Consider the following 19270-nt stretch of genomic DNA (forward strand, 5'->3'; position numbering starts at 1 on the left):
CGGGTATACTATGCCATTTCTTTAGTGCGCTACAAGGAAGCACCAAACTGTATAACAAAGTTTACAATTGTTTTCATAGTCATTCTCTTTGCTTGAAGCTGTGAAAGGAAGAGCCGGATTCCAAAATAAATCAATGATGTTTCAGAAAGTTCCCTCGCCCTGTGTAAAAATGCATTTATTCCCAGGTTTTGAGCAGTGACACTGTAATGCTAATAAAGTATAAGATCCAACTGAACACTGACTCTGTCAATGGTGATCCAAAGGGACTTTATGAAAGATCCTAGCTACAAACACCAGAACCAAAATAGGTTTAGGGGACACTCCCGGATTTGAACCAGGGACCTCTTGATCTGCAGTCAAATGCTCTACCACTGAGCTATATCCCCAGCTGTTTTCAAAGATCAGAATGACAATATATCAGTACATCATGAAAGAGTGAGAGGCTCAAGCTCAGTTGGGCCACAAAGTACGAGCTTGAAACTGTGGAAAAGGAGAAGTAGTTCTTAATATTATTAATTAAAGGAAAACAGGATCATTTAAAAAACAAAATGTATATGTTTAATTGTTATTTTATTTGAATAGGCAGTGGTCCCTAGGACCAATATCTGTAATTAAAATGTTTGTTTTGAAACATTCTCAAAGGGGAAGAGGTTTTTACGAGACTACTTATCTTTGTGGATTGATTACCACAATCACTGATATGGTGGTGAAGTATGATTGTTTTGGGCCAAATTACGGTGAAAAACCATTTCTGCATACCACTACAATTTGGTATTTGAAGGTACAACCAAACACCCCTTTCATGTACCTTCGATTTAATACATCAGAAAAAGCTATTTTGTGTTCGCAAATGGCCTGGTTTCTCAGACCAGCCTGCTTGCACCTGAAACTAGGGTTCATACATCTTGTACGTGGGCAGCGTATTTTAGTAGAAAGTAAATAGATTATGCATTGCACAAAAATGAAGTGCTTCAAACAAACACATACTTTGTATGCACAGAGAAGAGGTGGAATACATGTAAGACTGAGGACACAGGTTAAATGAGGAATAGATTGACTGCATTGCTGCCCACTTTTCTATGCAATTTCTGTAGTGCGATTGAAGGAAGCACTAAACTGTAAAACAAAGTTGCCAATTGCTTTCATAGTCCATTCCCTTTGTTTGTTGCTGTGAAAGGAAGAGCCAGATTCCAAAATAAATCAATGCTTTTTCAGACATTTCCCATACGGAATACCGAGCCCTGTATAAAAATGCATTTACTCTCAGGTTTTGAGCAGTGACATTGTAATGCTGTTAAAGTGTAAGATCCAAGCGAACACTGACTCTGTCAATGATGATCCAAAGGGGTTTTATGAAAAGTCCCAGCTACAAACACAAGAACCAAAACAGGCCAAGGGGACACCTGGATTTGAACCAGGGACCTCTTGATCTGCAGTCAAATGCTCTACCACTGAGCTATATCCCCACCTGTTTGTGAGAGTCGGAATGAAAATATATCAGTACCTCATGAAACAGTGTGAGCATCATGCTCAGTTGGGCCGGAAAGTACAAGCTTGAAACTGTGGAACAGGAGAAGTAGTTCTTAATATTATTTATTGAAGGAAAACGGGATCGTTTAAAAAAAATATTTATATGTTTCATTGTTATTTTATTTGAACAGGCAGTGGTCCATAGGACCAATGCCTGTACATAAAATGCTTGTTTTGAAACATTCTCAAAGGGGAAGAGGTTTTTATGGGACGCCTTATCCTTTCGCGGATTGGTTACCACAATCACCGAGATGGTGGTGAAGTATGATTGTTTTGGGCCAAATAATGGACGAAAAACATTTCTACATACCACTGCAATTTGGTATTTGGAAGGTACACCCAAACGTCCCTTTCAAGTACCATCAATTTAATATATCAGAAAAGGCAATTTTGTGTTCAAAAATGGCCTGAGTCTTCGAGCCAGCCTTTTTTCATCTGCAACGAGGGTTCATACATTTTGCACGTAGGCAGAGGTTTTAAGGAGAAATTAAATAGTTTCTACGTTGCACAAGAATGAAGTGCTTTAAACAAACACATATTTTGTATGCACAGAGGAGAGGAGGAATATATGTAAGACTGAGGACACAGGTTAAATGAGAAATAGATTGACTGCAGCGCTGCCGAGTATACTATGCCATTTCTTTAGTGCGCTACAAGGAAGCACCAAACTGTATAACAAAGTTTACAATTGTTTTCATAGTCATTCTCTTTGCTTGAAGCTGTGAAAGGAAGAGCCGGATTCCAAAATAAATCAATGATGTTTCAGAAAGTTCCCTCGCCCTGTGTAAAAATGCATTTATTCCCAGGTTTTGAGCAGTGACACTGTAATGCTAATAAAGTATAAGATCCAACTGAACACTGACTCTGTCAATGGTGATCCAAAGGGACTTTATGAAAGATCCCAGCTACAAACACCAGAACCAAAATAGGTTTAGGGGACACTCCCGGATTTGAACCAGGGACCTCTTGATCTGCAGTCAAATGCTCTACCACTGAGCTATATCCCCAGCTGTTTTCAAAGATCAGAATGACAATATATCAGTACATCATGAAAGAGTGAGAGGCTCAAGCTCAGTTGGGCCACAAAGTACGAGCTTGAAACTGTGGAAAAGGAGAAGTAGTTCTTAATATTATTAATTAAAGGAAAGCAGGATCATTTAAAAAACAAAATGTATATGTTTAATTGTTATTTTATTTGAATAGGCAGTGGTCCATAGGACCAATATCTGTAATTAAAATGTTTGTTTTGAAACATTCTCAAAGGGGAAGAGGGTTTTACGAGACTACTTATCTTTGTGGATTGATTACCACAATCACTGATATGGTGGTGAAGTATGATTGTTTTGGGCCAATTTACGGAGAAAAAACATTTCTGCATACCACTACAATTTGGTATTTGAAGGTACAACCAAACACCCCTTTCATGTACCTTCGATTTAATACATCAGAAAAAGCTATTTTGTGTTCGCAAATGGCCTGGTTTCTCAGACCAGCCTGCTTGCACCTGCAACTAGGGTTCGTACATCTTGTACGTGGGCAGCGTTTTTTAGTAGAAAGTAAATAGATTATGCATTGCACAAAAATGAAGTGCTTCAAACAAACACATACTTTGTATGCACAGAGAAGAGGTGGAATACATGTAAGACTGAGGACACAGGGTAAATGAGGAATAGATTGACTGCATTGCTGCCCACTTTTCTATGCAATTTCTGTAGTGCGATCGAAGGAAGCACCAAACTGTAAAACAAAGTTGTCAATTGCTTTCATAGTCCATTCCCTTTGTTTGGTGCTGTGAAAGGAAGAGCCAGATTCCAAAATAAATCAATGCTTTTTCAGACATTTCCCATACGGAATACCGAGCCCTGTATAAAAATGCATTTACTCTCAGGTTTTGACCAGTGACATTGTAATGCTATTAAAGTGTAAGATCCAAGCGAACACTGACTCTGTCAATGATGATCCAAAGGGGTTTTATGAAAAGTCCCAGCTACAAACACAAGAACCAAAACAGGCTAAGGGGACACCTGGATTTGAACCAGGGACCTCTTGATCTGCAGTCAAATGCTCTACCACTGAGCTATATCCCCACCTGTTTCTGAGAGTTGGAATGAAAATATATCAGTACCTCATGAAAGAGTGTGAGCATCATGCTCAGTCGGGCCGGAAAGTACAAGCTTGAAACTGTAGAACAGGAGAAGTAGTTCTTAATATTATTTATTGAAGGAAAACGGGATCGTTTAAAAAAATATTTATATGCTTCATTGTTATTTTATTTGAACAGGCAGTGGTCCATAGGACCAATGCCTGTACATAAAATGCTTGTTTTGAAACATTCTCAAAGGGGAAGAGGTTTTTACGGGACGCCTTATCCTTTCGCGGATTGGTTACCACAATCACCGAGATGGTGGGGAAGTATGATTGTTTTGGGCCAAATGATGGACGAAAAACATTTCTACATACCACTGCAATTTGGTATTTGGAAGGTACACCCAAATGTCCCTTTCAAGTACCATCAATTTAATATATCAGAAAAGGCCATTTTGTGTTCGAAAATGACCTGAGTCTTCGAGCCAGCCTTTTTTCATCTGCAACGAGGGTTCATACATTTTGCACGTAGGCAGAGGTTTTAAGGAGAAATTAAATAGTTTCTACGTTGCACAAGAATGAAGTGCTTTAAACAAACACATATTTTGTATGCACAGAGGAGAGGAGGAATATATGTAAGACTGAGGACACATGTTAAATGAGAAATAGATTGACTGCAGCGCTGCCGAGTATACTATGCCATTTCTTTAGTGCGCTACAAGGAAGCACCAAACTGTATAACAAAGTTTTCAATTGTTTTCATAGTCATTCTCTTTGTTTGAAGCTGTGAAAGGAAGAGCCGGATTCCAAAATAAACCAATGATGTTTCAGAAAGTTCCCACGCCCTGTGTAAAAATGCATTTATTCCCAGGTTTTGAGCAGTGACACTGTAATGCTAATAAAGTATAAGATCCAACTGAACACTGACTCTGTCAATGGTGATCCAAAGGGACTTTATGAAAGATCCCAGCTACAAACACCAGAACCAAAATAGGCGTAGGGGACACCCGGATTTGAACCAGGGACCTCTTGATCTGCAGTCAAATGCTCTACCACTGAGCTATATCCCCAACTGTTTTTAAGGATCAGAATGACAATATATCAGTACATCATGAAAGAGTGAGAGGCTCAAGCTCAGTTTGGCCACAAAGTACGAGCTTGAAACTGTGGAAAAGGAGAAGTAGTTCTTAATAATATTAATTAAAGGAAAACAGGATCATTTAAAAAACAAAATGTATATGTTTCATTGTTATTTTATTTGAATAGGCAGTGGTCCATAGGACCAATATCTGTAATTAAAATGTTTGTTTTGAAACATTCTCAAAGAGGAAGAGGTTTTTACGAGACTACTTATCTTTGTGGATTGATTACCACAATCACTGATATGGTGGTGAAGTATGATTGTTTTGGGCCAAATTACGGTGAAAAAACATTTCTACATACCACTACAATTTGGTATTTGAAGGTACAACCAAACACCCATTTCATGTACCTTCGATTTAATACATCAGAAAAAGCAATTTTGTGTTCGCAAATGGCCTGGTTTCTCAGACCAGCCTGCTTGCACCTGCAACTAGGGTTCGTACATCTTGTACGTGGGCAGCGTTTTTTTGTAGAAAGTAAATAGATTATGCATTGCACAAAAATGAAGTGCTTCAAACAAACACATACTTTGTATGCACAGAGAAGAGGTGGAATACATGTAAGACTGAGGACACAGGTTAAATGAGGAATAGATTGACTGCATTTCTGCCCACTTTTCTATGCAATTTCTGTAGTGCGATCGAAGGAAGCACCAAACTGTAAAACAAAGTTGTCAATTGCTTTCATAGTCCATTCCCTTTGTTTGGTGCTGTGAAAGGAAGAGCCAGATTCCAAAATAAATCAATGCTTTTTCAGACATTTCCCATACGAAATACCGAGCCCTGTATAAAAATGCATTTACTCTCAGGTTTTGAGCAGTGACATTGTAATGCTATTAAAGTGTAAGATCCAAGCGAACACTGACTCTGTCAATGATGATCCAAAGGGGTTTTATGAAAAGTCCCAGCTACAAACACAAGAACCAAAACAGGCCAAGGGGACACCTGGATTTGAACCAGGGACCTCTTGATCTGCAGTCAAATGCTCTACCACTGAGCTATATCCCCACCTGTTTGTGAGAGTCGGAATGAAAATATATCAGTACCTCATGAAAGAGTGTGAGCATCATGCTCAGTTGGGCCGGAAAGTACAAGCTTGAAACTGTGGAACAGGAGAAGTAGTTCTTAATATTATTTATTGAAGGAAAACGGGATCGTTTAAAAAAAATATTTATATGCTTCATTGTTATTTTATTTGAACAGGCAGTGGTCCATAGGACCAATGCCTGTACATAAAATGCTTGTTTTGAAACATTCTCAAAGGGGAAGAGGTTTTTACGGGACGCCTTATCCTTTCGCGGATTGGTTACCACAATCACCGAGATGGTGGTGAAGTATGATTGTTTTGGGCCAAATGATGGACGAAAAACATTTCTACATACCACTGCAATTTGGTATTTGGAAGGTACACCCAAATGTCCCTTTCAAGTACCATCAATTTAATATATCAGAAAAGGCCATTTTGTGTTCGAAAATGACCTGAGTCTTCGAGCCAGCCTTTTTTCATCTGCAACAAGGGTTCATACATTTTGCACGTAGGCAGAGGTTTTAAGGAGAAATTAAATAGTTTCTACGTTGCACAAGAATGAAGTGCTTTAAACAAACCCATATTTTGTATGCACAGAGGAGAGGAGGAATATATGTAAGACTGAGGACACATGTTAAATGAGAAATAGATTGACTGCAGCGCTGCCGAGTATACTATGCCATTTCTTTAGTGCGCTACAAGGAAGCACCAAACTGTATAACAAAGTTTTCAATTGTTTTCATAGTCATTCTCTTTGTTTGAAGCTGTGAAAGGAAGAGCCGGATTCCAAAATAAATCAATGATGTTTCAGAAAGTTCCCACGCCCTGTGTAAAAATGCATTTATTCCCAGGTTTTGAGCAGTGACACTGTAATGCTAATAAACTATAAGATCCAACTGAACACTGACTCTGTCAATGGTGATCCAAAGGGACTTTATGAAAGATCCTAGCTACAAACACCAGAACCAAAATAGGTTTAGGGGACACCCGGATTTGAACCAGGGACCTCTTGATCTGCAGTAAAATGCTCTACCACTGAGCTATATCCCCAACTTTTTTCAAAGATCAGAATGACAATATAACAGTACATCATGAAAGAGTGAGAAGCTCAAGCTCAGTTGGGCCACAAAGTACGAGCTTGAAACTGTGGAAAAGGAGAAGTAGTTCTTAATATTATTAATTAAAGGAAAACAGGATCATTTAAAAAACAAAATGTATATGTTTAATTGTTATTTTATTTGAATAGGCAGTGGTCCATAGGACCAATATCTGTAATTAAAATGTTTGTTTTGAAACATTCTCAAAGAGGAACAGGTTTTTACGAGACTACTTATCCTTGTGGAATGATTACCACAATCACTGATATGGTGGTGAAGTATGATTGTTTTGGGCCAAATTACGGTGAAAAAACATTTCTACATACCACTACAATTTGGTATTTGAAGGTACAACCAAACACCCATTTCATGTACCTTCGATTTAATACATCAGAAAAAGCAATTTTGTGTTCGCAAATGGCCTGGTTTCTCAGACCAGCCTGCTTGCACCTGCAACTAGGGTTCATACATCTTGTACGTGGGCAGCGTTTTTTAGTAGAAAGTAAATAGATTATGCATTGCACAAAAATGAAGTGCTTCAAACAAACACATACTTTGTATGCACAGAGAAGAGGTGGAATACATGTAAGACTGAGGACACAGGTTAAATGAGGAATAGATTGACTGCATTTCTGCCCACTTTTCTATGCAATTTCTGTAGTGCGATCGAAGGAAGCACCAAACTGTAAAACAAAGTTGTCAATTGCTTTCATAGTCCATTCCCTTTGTTTGGTGCTGTGAAAGGAAGAGCCAGATTCCAAAATAAATCAATGCTTTTTCAGACATTTCCCATACGAAATACCGAGCCCTGTATCAAAATGCATTTACTCTCAGGTTTTGAGCAGTGACATTGTAATGCTATTAAAGTGTAAGATCCAAGCGAACACTGACTCTGTCAATGATGATCCAAAGGGGTTTTATGAAAAGTCCCAGCTACAAACACAAGAACCAAAACAGGCCAAGGGGACACCTGGATTTGAACCAGGGACCTCTTGATCTACAGTCAAATGCTCTACCACTGAGCTATATCCCCACCTGTTTGTGAGAGTCGGAATGAAAATATATCAGTACCTCATGAAACAGTGTGAGCATCATGCTCAGTTGGGCCGGAAAGTACAAGCTTGAAACTGTGGAACAGGAGAAGTAGTTCTTAATATTATTTATTGAAGGAAAACGGGATCGTTTAAAAAAAATATGTATATGTTTCATTGTTATTTTATTTGAACAGGCAGTGGTCCATAGGACCAATGCCTGTACATAAAATGCTTGTTTTGAAACATTCTCAAAGGGGAAGAGGTTTTTACGGGACGCCTTATCCTTTTGCGGATTGGTTACCACATTCACCGAGATGGTGGTGAAGTATGATTGTTTTGGGCCAAATGATGGACGAAAAACATTTCTACATACCACTGCAATTTGGTATTTGGAAGGTACACCCAAACGTCCCTTTCAAGTACCATCAATTTAATATATCAGAAAAGGCCATTTTGTGTTCGAAAATGGCCTGAGTCTTCGAGCCAGCCTTTTTTCATCTGCAACGAGGGTTCATACATTTTGCACGTAGGCAGAGGTTTTAAGGAGAAATTAAATAGTTTCTACGTTGCACAAGAATGAAGTGCTTTAAACAAACACATATTTTGTATGCACAGAGGAGAGGAGGAATATATGTAAGACTGAGGACACAGGTTAAATGAGAAATAGATTGACTGCAGCGCTGCCGGGTATACTATGCCATTTCTTTAGTGCGCTACAAGGAAGCACCAAACTGTATAACAAAGTTTTCAATTGTTTTCATAGTGATTCTCTTTGCTTGAAGCTGTGAAAGGAAGAGCCGGATTCCAAAATAAATCAATGATGTTTCAGAAAGTTCCCACGCCCTGTGTAAAAATGCATTTATTCCCAGGTTTTGAGCAGTGACACTGTAATGCTAATAAAGTATAAGATCCAACTGAACACTGACTCTGTCAATGGTGATCCATAGGGACTTTATGAAAGATCCCAGCTACAAACACCAAAACCAAAATAGGTTTAGGGGACACCCGGATTTAAACCAGGGACCTCTTGATCTGCAGTCAAATGCTCTACCACTGAGCTATATCCCCAACTGTTTTCAAAGATCAGAATGACAATATATCAGTACATCATGAAAGAGTGAGAGGCTCAAGCTCAGTTGGGCCACAAAGTACGAGCTTGAAACTGTGGAAAAGGAGAAGTAGTTCTTAATATTATTAATTAAAGGAAAACAGGATCATTTAAAAAACAAAATGAATATGTTTAATTGTTATTTTATTTGAATAGGCAGTGGTCCATAGGACCAATATCTGTAATTAAAATGTTTGTTTTGAAACATTCTCAAAGGGGAAGAGGTTTTTACGAGACTACTTATCTTTGTGGATTGATTACCACAATCACTGATATGGTGGTGAAGTATGATTGTTTTGGGCCAAATTACGGTGAAAAAACATTTCTGCATACCACTACAATTTGGTATTTGAAGGTACAACCAAACACTCCTTTCATGTACCTTCGATTTAATACATCAGAAAAAGCTATTTTGTGTTCGCAAATGGCCTGGTTTCTCAGACCAGCCTGCTTGCACCTGCAACTAGGGTTCGTACATCTTGTACGTGGGCAGCGTATTTTAGTAGAAAGTAAATAGATTATGCATTGCCCAAAAATGAAGTGCTTCAAACAAACACATACTTTGTATGCACAGAGAAGAGGTGGAATACATGTAAGACTGAGGACACAGGTTAAATGAGGAATAGATTGACTGCATTGCTGCCCACTTTTCTATGCAATTTCTGTAGTGCGATTGAAGGAGGCACTAAACTGTAAAACAAAGTTGCCAATTGCTTTCATAGTCCATTCCCTTTGTTTGGTGCTGTGAAAGGAAGAGCCAGATTCCAAAATAAATCAATGCTTTTTCAGACATTTCCCATACGGAATACCGAGCCCTGTATAAAAATGCATTTACTCTCAGGTTTTGAGCAGTGACATTGTAATGCTGTTAAAGTGTAAGATCCAAGCGAACACTGACTCTGTCAATGATGATCCAAAGGGGTTTTATGAAAAGTCCCAGCTACAAACACAAGAACCAAAACAGGCCAAGGGGACACCTGGATTTGAACCAGGGACCTCTTGATCTGCAGTCAAATGCTCTACCACTGAGCTATATCCCCACCTGTTTGTGAGAGTCGGAATGAAAATATATCAGTACCTCATGAAAGAGTGTGAGCATCATGCTCAGTTGGGCCGGAAAGTACAAGCTTGAAACTGTGGAACAGGAGAAGTAGTTCTTAAAATTATTTATTGAAGGAAAACGGGATCGTTTAAAAAAAATATTTATATGTTTCATTGTTATTTTATTTGAACAGGCAGTGGTCCATAGGACCAATGCCTGTACATAAAATGCTTGTTTTGAAACATTCTCAAAGGGGAAGAGGTTTTTACGGGACGCCTTATCCTTTCGCGGATTGGTTACCACAATCACCGAGATGGTGGTGAAGTATGATTGTTTTGGGCCAAATGATGGACGAAAAACATTTCTACATACCACTGCAATTTGGTATTTGGAAGGTACACCCAAACGTCCCTTTCAAGTACCATCAATTTAATATATCAGAAAAGGCCATTTTGTGTTCGAAAATGGCCTGAGTCTTCGAGCCAGCCTTTTTTCATCTGCAACGAGGGTTCATACATTTTGCACGTAGGCAGAGGTTTTAAGGAGAAATTAAATAGTTTCTACGTTGCACAAGAATGAAGTGCTTTAAACAAACACATATTTTGTATGCACAGAGGAGAGGAGGAATATATGTAAGACTGAGGACACAGGTTAAATGAGAAATAGATTGACTGCAGCGCTGCCGAGTATACTATGCCATTTCTTTAGTGCGCTACAAGGAAGCACCAAACTGTATAACAAAGTTTTCAATTGTTTTCATAGTGATTCTCTTTGCTTGAAGCTGTGAAAGGAAGAGCCGGATTCCAAAATAAATCAATGATGTTTCAGAAAGTTCCCAAGCCCTGTGTAAAAATGCATTTATTCCCAGGTTTTGAGCAGTGACACTGTAATGCTAATAAAGTATAAGATCCAACTGAACACTGACTCTGTCAATGGTGATCCATAGGGACTTTATGAAAGATCCCAGCTACAAACACCAAAACCAAAATAGGTTTAGGGGACACCCGGATTTAAACCAGGAACCTCTTGATCTGCAGTCAAATGCTCTACCACTGAGCTATATCCCCAACTGTTTTCAAAGATCAGAATGACAATATATCAGTACATCATGAAAGAGTGAGAGGCTCAAGCTCAGTTGGGCCACAAAGTACGAGCTTGAAACTGTGGAAAAGGAGAAGTAGTTCTTAATATTATTAATTAAAGGAAAACAGGATCATTTAAAAAACAAAATGAATATGTTTAATTGTTATTTTATTTGAATAGGCAGTGGTCCATAGGACCAATATCTGTAATTAAAATGTTTGTTTTGAAACATTCTCAAAGGGGAAGAGGTTTTTACGAGACTACTTATCTTTGTGGATTGATTACCACAATCACTGATATGGTGGTGAAGTATGATTGTTTTGGGCCAAATTACGGTGAAAAAACATTTCTGCATACCACTACAATTTGGTATTTGAAGGTACAACCAAACACCCCTTTCATGTACCTTCGATTTAATACATCAGAAAAAGCTATTTTGTGTTCGCAAATGGCCTGGTTTCTCAGACCAGCCTGCTTGTACCTGCAACTAGGGTTCGTACATCTTGTACGTGGGCAGCGTATTTTAGTAGAAAGTAAATAGATTATGCATTGCACAAAAATGAAGTGCTTCAAACAAACACATACTTTGTATGCACAGAGAAGAGGTGGAATACATGTAAGACTGAGGACACAGGTTAAATGAGGAATAGATTGACTGCATTGCTGCCCACTTTTCAATGCAATTTCTGTAGTGCGACTGAAGGAAGCACTAAACTGTAAAACAAAGTTGCCAATTGCTTTCATAGTCCATTCCCTTTGTTTGGTGCTGTGAAAGGAAGAGCCAGATTCCAAAATAAATCAATGCTTTTTCAGACATTTCCCATACGGAATACCGAGCCCTGTATAAAAATGCATTTACTCTCAGGTTTTGAGCAGTGACATTGTAATGCTGTTAAAGTGTAAGATCCAAGCGAACACTGACTCTGTCAATGATGATCCAAAGGGGTTTTATGAAAAGTCCCAGCTACAAACACAAGAACCAAAACAGGCCAAGGGGACACCTGGATTTGAACCAGGGACCTCTTGATCTGCAGTCAAATGCTCTACCACTGAGCTATATCCCCACCTGTTTGCGAGAGTCGGAATGAAAATATATCAGTACCTCATGAAAGAGTGTGAGCATCATGCTCAGTTGGGCCGGAAAGTACAAGCTTGAAACTGTGGAACAGGAGAAGTAGTTCTTAATATTATTTATTGAAGGAAAACGGGATCGTTTAAAAAAAATATTTATATGTTTCATTGTTATTTTATTTGAACAGGCAGTGGTCCATAGGACCAATGCCTGTACATAAAATGCTTGTTTTGAAACATTCTCAAAGGGGAAGAGGCTTTTACGGGACGCCTTATCCTTTCGCGGATTGGTTACCACAATCACCGAGATGGTGGTGAAGTATGATTGTTTTGGGCCAAATGATGGACGAAAAACATTTCTACATACCACTGCAATTTGGTATTTGAAAGGTACACCCAAACGTCCCTTTCAAGTACCATCAATTTAATATATCAGAAAAGGCCATTTTCTGTTCGAAAATGGCCTGAGTCTTCGAGCCAGCCTTTTTTCATCTGCAACGAGGGTTCATACATTTTGCACGTAGGCAGAGGTTTTAAGGAGAAATTAAATAGTTTTTACGTTGCACAAGAATGAAGTGCTTTAAACAAACACATATTTTGTATGCACAGAGGAGAGGAGGAATATATGTAAGACTGAGAACACAGGTTAAATGAGAAATAGATTGACTGCAGCGCTGCCGAGTATACTATGCCATTTCTTTAGTGCGCTACAAGGAAGCACCAAACTGTATAACAAAGTTTTCAATTGTTTTCATAGTGATTCTCTTTGCTTGAAGCTGTGAAAGGAAGAGCCGGATTCCAAAATTAATCAATGATGTTTCAGAAAGTTCCCACGCCCTGTGTAAAAATGCATTTATTCCCAGGTTTTGAGCAGTGACACTGTAATGCTAATAAAGTATAAGATCCAACTGAACACTGACTCTGTCAATGGTGATCCATAGGGACTTTATGAAAGATCCCAGCTACAAACACAAAACCAAAATAGGTTTAGGGGACACCCGGATTTGAACCAGGGACCTCTTGATATGCAGTAAAATGCTCTTCCACTGAGCTATATCCCCAACTGTTTTCAAAGATCAAAATGACAATATAACAGTACATCATGAAAGAGTGAGAGGCTCAAGCTCAGTTGGGCCACAAAGTACGAGCTTGAAACTGTGGAAAAGGAGAAGTAGTTCTTAATATTATTAATTAAAGGAAAACAGGATCATTTAAAAAACAATATGTATATGTTTAATTGTTATTTTATTTGAATAGGCAGTGGTCCATAGGACCAATATCTGTAATTAAAATGTTTGTTTTGAAACATTCTCAAAGAGGAACAGGTTTTTACGAGACTACTTATCTTTGTGGAATGATTACCACAATCACTGATATGGTGGTGAAGTATGATTGTTTGGGGCCAAATTACGGTGAAAAAACATTTCTACATACCACTACAATTTGGTATTTGAAGGTACAACCAAACACCCATTTCATGTACCTTCGATTTAATACATCAGAAAAAGCAATTTTGTGTTCGCAAATGGCCTGGTTTCTCAGACCAGCCTGCTTGCACCTGCAACTAGGGTTCATACATCTTGTACGTGGGCAGCGTTTTTTAGTAGAAAGTAAATAGATTATGCATTGCACAAAAATGAAGTGCTTCAAACAAACACATACTTTGTATGCACAGAGAAGAGGTGGAATACATGTAAGACTGAGGACACAGGTTAAATGAGGAATAGATTGACTGCATTTCTGCCCACTTTTCTATGCAATTTCTGTAGTGCGATCGAAGGAAGCACCAAACTGTAAAACAAAGTTGTCAATTGCTTTCATAGTCCATTCCCTTTGTTTGATGCTGTGAAAGGAAGAGCCAGATTCCAAAATAAATCAATGCTTTTTCAGACATTTCCCATACGAAATACCGAGCCCTGTATAAAAATGCATTTGCTCTCAGGTTTTGAGCAGTGACATTGTAATGCTATTAAAGTGTAAGATCCAAGCGAACACTGACTCTGTCAATGATGATCCAAAGGGGTTTTATGAAAAGTCCCAGCTACAAACACAAGAACCAAAACAGGCCAAGGGGACACCTGGATTTGAACCAGGGACCTCTTGATCTGCAGTCAAATGCTCTACCACTGAGCTATATCCCCACCTGTTTGTGAGAGTCGGAATGAAAATATATCAGTACCTCATGAAAGAGTGTGAGCATCATGCTCAGTTGGGCCGGAAAGTACAAGCTTGAAACTGTGGAACAGGAGAAGTAGTTCTTAATATTAATTATTGAAGGAAAACGGGATCGTTTAAAAAAAATATTTATATGTTTCATTGTTATTTTATTTGAACAGGCAGTGGTCCATAGGACCAATGCCTGTACATAAAATGCTTGTTTTGAAACATTCTCAAAGGGGAAGAGGTTTTTACGGGACGCCTTATCCTTTCGCGGATTGGTTACCACAATCACCGAGATGGTGGTGAAGTATGATTGTTTTGGGCCAAATGATGGACGAAAAACATTTCTACATACCACTGCAATTTGGTATTTGGAAGGTTCACCCAAACGTCCCTTTCAAGTACCATCAATTTAATATATCAGAAAAGGCCATTTTGTGTTCGAAAATGACCTGAGTCTTCGAGCCAGCCTTTTTTCATCTGCAACGAGGGTTCATACATTTTGCACGTAGGCAGAGGTTTTAAGGAGAAATTAAATAGTTTCTACGTTGCACAAGAATGAAGTGCTTTAAACAAACACATATTTTGTATGCACAGAGGAGAGGAGGAATATATGTAAGACTGAGGACACATGTTAAATGAGAAATAGATTGACTGCAGCGCTGCCGAGTATACTATGCCATTTCTTTAGTGCGCTACAAGGAAGCACCAAACTGTATAACAAAGTTTTCAATTGTTTTCATAGTCATTCTCTTTGTTTGAAGCTGTGAAATGAAGAGCCGGATTCCAAAATAAATCAATGATGTTTCAGAAAGTTCCCACGCCCTGTGTAAAAATGCATTTATTCCCAGGTTTTGAGCAGTGACACTGTAATGCTAATAAAGTATAAGATCCAACTGAACACTGACTCTGTCAATGGTGATCCAAAGGGACTTTATGAAAGATCCTAGCTACAAACACCAGAACCAAAATAGGTTTAGGGGACACCCGGATTTGAACCAGGGACCTCTTGATCTGCAGTAAAATGCTCTACCACTGAGCTATATCCCCAACTGTTTTCAAAGATCAGAATGACAATATAACAGTACATCATGAAAGAGTGAGAGGCTCAAGCTCAGTTGGGCCACAAAGTACGAGCTTGAAACTGTGGAAAAGGAGAAGTAGTTCTTAATATTATTAATTAAAGAAAAACAGGATCATTTAAAAAACAAAATGTATATGTTTAATTGTTATTTTATTTGAATAGGCAGTGGTCCATAGGACCAATATCTGTAATTAAAATGTTTGTTTTGAAACATTCTCAAAGAGGAACAGGTTTTTACGAGACTACTTATCTTTGTGGAATGATTACCACAATCACTGATATGGTGGTGAAGTATGATTGTTTTGGGCCAAATTACGGTGAAAAAACATTTCTACATACCACTACAATTTGGTATTTGAAGGTACAACCAAACACCCATTTCATGTACCTTCGACTTAATACATCAGAAAAAGCAATTTTGTGTTCGCAAATGGCCTGGTTTCTCAGACCAGCCTGCTTGCACCTGCAACTAGGGTTCATACATCTTGTACGTGGGCAGCGTTTTTTAGTAGAAAGTAAATAGATTATGCATTGCACAAAAATGAAGTGCTTCAAACAAACACATACTTTGTATGCACAGAGAAGAGGTGGAATACATGTAAGACTGAGGACACAGGTTAAATGAGGAATAGATTGACTGCATTTCTGCCCACTTTTCTATGCAATTTCTGTAGTGCGATCGAAGGAAGCACCAAACTGTAAAACAAAGTTGTCAATTGCTTTCATAGTCCATTCCCTTTGTTTGGTGAAAGGAAGAGCCAGATTCCAAAATAAATCAATGCTTTTTCAGACATTTCCCATACGAAATACCGAGCCCTGTATAAAAATGCATTTACTCTCAGGTTTTGAGCAGTGACATTGTAATGCTATTAAAGTGTAAGATCCAAGCGAACACTGACTCTGTCAATGATGATCCAAAGGGGTTTTATGAAAAGTCCCAGCTACAAACACAAGAACCAAAACAGGCCAAGGGGACACCTGGATTTGAACCAGGGACCTCTTGATCTGCAGTCAAATGCACTACCACTGAGCTATATCCCCACCTGTTTGTGAGAGTCGGAATGAAAATATATCAGTACCTCATGAAAGAGTGTGAGCATCATGCTCAGTTGGGCCGGAAAGTACAAGCTTGAAACTGTGGAACAGGAGAAGTAGTTCTTAATATTATTTATTGAAGGAAAACGGGATCGTTTAAAAAAAATATTTATATGTTTCATTGTTATTTTATTTGAACAGGCAGTGGTCCATAGGACCAATGCCTGTACATAAAATGCTTGTTTTGAAACATTCTCAAAGGGGAAGAGGTTTTTACGGGACGCCTTATCCTTTCGCGGATTGGTTACCACAATCACCGAGATGGTGGTGAAGTATGATTGTTTTGGGCCAAATGATGGACGAAAAACATTTCTACATACCACTGCAATTTGGTATTTGGAAGGTACACCCAAACGTCCCTTTCAAGTACCATCAATTTAATATATCAGAAAAGGCCATTTTGTGTTCGAAAATGACCTGAGTCTTCGAGCCAGCCTTTTTTCATCTGCAACGAGGGTTCATACATTTTGCACGTAGGCAGAGGTTTTAAGGAGAAATTAAATAGTTTCTACGTTGCACAAGAATGAAGTGCTTTAAACAAACACATATTTTGTATGCACAGAGGAGAGGAGGAATATATGTAAGACTGAGGACACATGTTAAATGAGAAATAGATTGACTGCAGCGCTGCCGAGTATACTATGCCATTTCTTTAGTGCGCTACAAGGAAGCACCAAACTGTATAACAAAGTTTTCAATTGTTTTCATAGTCATTCTCTTTGTTTGAAGCTGTGAAATGAAGAGCCGGATTCCAAAATAAATCAATGATGTTTCAGAAAGTTCCCACGCCCTGTGTAAAAATGCATTTATTCCCAGGTTTTGAGCAGTGACACTGTAATGCTAATAAAGTATAAGATCCAACTGAACACTGACTCTGTCAATGGTGATCCAAAGGGACTTTAAGAAAGATCCTAGCTACAAACACCAGAACCAAAATAGGTTTAGCGGACACCCGGATTTGAACCAGGGACCTCTTGATCTGCAGTAAAATGCTCTACCACTGAGCTATATCCCCAACTGTTTTCAAAGATCAGAATGACAATATAACAGTACATCATGAAAGAGTGAGAGGCTCAAGCTCAGTTGGGCCACAAAGTACGAGCTTGAAACTGTGGAAAAGGAGAAGTAGTTCTTAATATTATTAATTAAAGAAAAACAGGATCATTTAAAAAACAAAATGTATATGTTTAATTGTTATTTTATTTGAATAGGCAGTGGTCCATAGGACCAATATCTGTAATTAAAATGTTTGTTTTGAAACATTCTCAAAGAGGAACAGGTTTTTACGAGACTACTTATCTTTGTGGAATGATTACCACAATCACTGATATGGTGGTGAAGTATGATTGTTTTGGGCCAAATTACGGTGAAAAAACATTTCTACATACCACTACAATTTGGTATTTGAAGGTACAACCAAACACCCATTTCATGTACCTTCGACTTAATACATCAGAAAAAGCAATTTTGTGTTCGCAAATGGCCTGGTTTCTCAGACCAGCCTGCTTGCACCTGCAACTAGGGTTCATACATCTTGTACGTGGGCAGCGTTTTTTAGTAGAAAGTAAATAGATTATGCATTGCACAAAAATGAAGTGCTTCAAACAAACACATACTTTGTATGCACAGAGAAGAGGTGGAATACATGTAAGACTGAGGACACAGGTTAAATGAGGAATAGATTGACTGCATTTCTGCCCACTTTTCTATGCAATTTCTGTAGTGCGATCGAAGGAAGCACCAAACTGTAAAACAAAGTTGTCAATTGCTTTCATAGTCCATTCCCTTTGTTTGGTGAAAGGAAGAGCCAGATTCCAAAATAAATCAATGCTTTTTCAGACATTTCCCATACGAAATACCGAGCCCTGTATAAAAATGCATTTACTCTCAGGTTTTGAGCAGTGACATTGTAATGCTATTAAAGTGTAAGATCCAAGCGAACACTGACTCTGTCAATGATGATCCAAAGGGGTTTTATGAAAAGTCCCAGCTACAAACACAAGAACCAAAACAGGCCAAGGGGACACCTGGATTTGAACCAGGGACCTCTTGATCTGCAGTCAAATGCACTACCACTGAGCTATATCCCCACCTGTTTGTGAGAGTCGGAATGAAAATATATCAGTACCTCATGAAAGAGTGTGAGCATCATGCTCAGTTGGGCCGGAAAGTACAAGCTTGAAACTGTGGAACAGGAGAAGTAGTTCTTAATATTATTTATTGAAGGAAAACGGGATCGTTTAAAAAAAATATTTATATGTTTCATTGTTATTTTATTTGAACAGGCAGTGGTCCATAGGACCAATGCCTGTACATAAAATGCTTGTTTTGAAACATTCTCAAAGGGGAAGAGGTTTTTACGGGACGCCTTATCCTTTCGCGGATTGGTTACCACAATCACCGAGATGGTGGTGAAGTATGATTGTTTTGGGCCAAATGATGGACGAAAAACATTTCTACATACCACTGCAATTTGGTATTTGGAAGGTACACCCAAACGTCCCTTTCAAGTACCATCAATTTAATATATCAGAAAAGGCCATTTTGTGTTCGAAAATGACCTGAGTCTTCGAGCCAGCCTTTTTTCATCTGCAACGAGGGTTCATACATTTTGCACGTAGGCAGAGGTTTTAAGGAGAAATTAAATAGTTTCTACGTTGCACAAGAATGAAGTGCTTTAAACAAACACATATTTTGTATGCACAGAGGAGA

The 19270-nt window shown here is 38.5% G+C and overlaps 12 non-coding genes across 12 annotated transcripts; all 12 read right to left on the minus strand.

The window, feature by feature from the left end:
- Positions 1 to 312: 312 nt before the first annotated feature.
- Positions 313 to 386, minus strand: TRNAC-GCA (transfer RNA cysteine (anticodon GCA)). Its single transcript has one exon. It is a non-coding gene; the product is annotated as a tRNA-Cys (tRNA).
- A 1008-nt stretch (positions 387 to 1394) lies between these two features.
- On the minus strand, positions 1395 to 1466 carry TRNAC-GCA (transfer RNA cysteine (anticodon GCA)). The gene has a single exon. It is a non-coding gene; the product is annotated as a tRNA-Cys (tRNA).
- Positions 1467 to 2463: 997 nt separating this feature from the next.
- TRNAC-GCA (transfer RNA cysteine (anticodon GCA)) lies at positions 2464 to 2537 on the minus strand. Its single transcript has one exon. It is a non-coding gene; the product is annotated as a tRNA-Cys (tRNA).
- Positions 2538 to 3545: 1008 nt separating this feature from the next.
- TRNAC-GCA (transfer RNA cysteine (anticodon GCA)) lies at positions 3546 to 3617 on the minus strand. The gene has a single exon. It is a non-coding gene; the product is annotated as a tRNA-Cys (tRNA).
- Positions 3618 to 4613: 996 nt separating this feature from the next.
- TRNAC-GCA (transfer RNA cysteine (anticodon GCA)) lies at positions 4614 to 4685 on the minus strand. The gene has a single exon. It is a non-coding gene; the product is annotated as a tRNA-Cys (tRNA).
- Positions 4686 to 5693: 1008 nt separating this feature from the next.
- On the minus strand, positions 5694 to 5765 carry TRNAC-GCA (transfer RNA cysteine (anticodon GCA)). The gene has a single exon. It is a non-coding gene; the product is annotated as a tRNA-Cys (tRNA).
- A 2077-nt stretch (positions 5766 to 7842) lies between these two features.
- On the minus strand, positions 7843 to 7914 carry TRNAY-GUA (transfer RNA tyrosine (anticodon GUA)). Its single transcript has one exon. It is a non-coding gene; the product is annotated as a tRNA-Tyr (tRNA).
- A 997-nt stretch (positions 7915 to 8911) lies between these two features.
- Positions 8912 to 8983, minus strand: TRNAC-GCA (transfer RNA cysteine (anticodon GCA)). Its single transcript has one exon. It is a non-coding gene; the product is annotated as a tRNA-Cys (tRNA).
- A 1008-nt stretch (positions 8984 to 9991) lies between these two features.
- TRNAC-GCA (transfer RNA cysteine (anticodon GCA)) lies at positions 9992 to 10063 on the minus strand. The gene has a single exon. It is a non-coding gene; the product is annotated as a tRNA-Cys (tRNA).
- A 997-nt stretch (positions 10064 to 11060) lies between these two features.
- TRNAC-GCA (transfer RNA cysteine (anticodon GCA)) lies at positions 11061 to 11132 on the minus strand. Its single transcript has one exon. It is a non-coding gene; the product is annotated as a tRNA-Cys (tRNA).
- A 1008-nt stretch (positions 11133 to 12140) lies between these two features.
- Positions 12141 to 12212, minus strand: TRNAC-GCA (transfer RNA cysteine (anticodon GCA)). Its single transcript has one exon. It is a non-coding gene; the product is annotated as a tRNA-Cys (tRNA).
- Positions 12213 to 14288: 2076 nt separating this feature from the next.
- Positions 14289 to 14360, minus strand: TRNAC-GCA (transfer RNA cysteine (anticodon GCA)). The gene has a single exon. It is a non-coding gene; the product is annotated as a tRNA-Cys (tRNA).
- Positions 14361 to 19270: the final 4910 nt, after the last annotated feature.

The sequence above is a fragment of the Triturus cristatus genome, chromosome 4_1 (assembly GCF_964204655.1).
Source record: "Triturus cristatus chromosome 4_1, aTriCri1.1, whole genome shotgun sequence".
Classification (NCBI taxonomy): domain Eukaryota; kingdom Metazoa; phylum Chordata; class Amphibia; order Caudata; family Salamandridae; genus Triturus; species Triturus cristatus.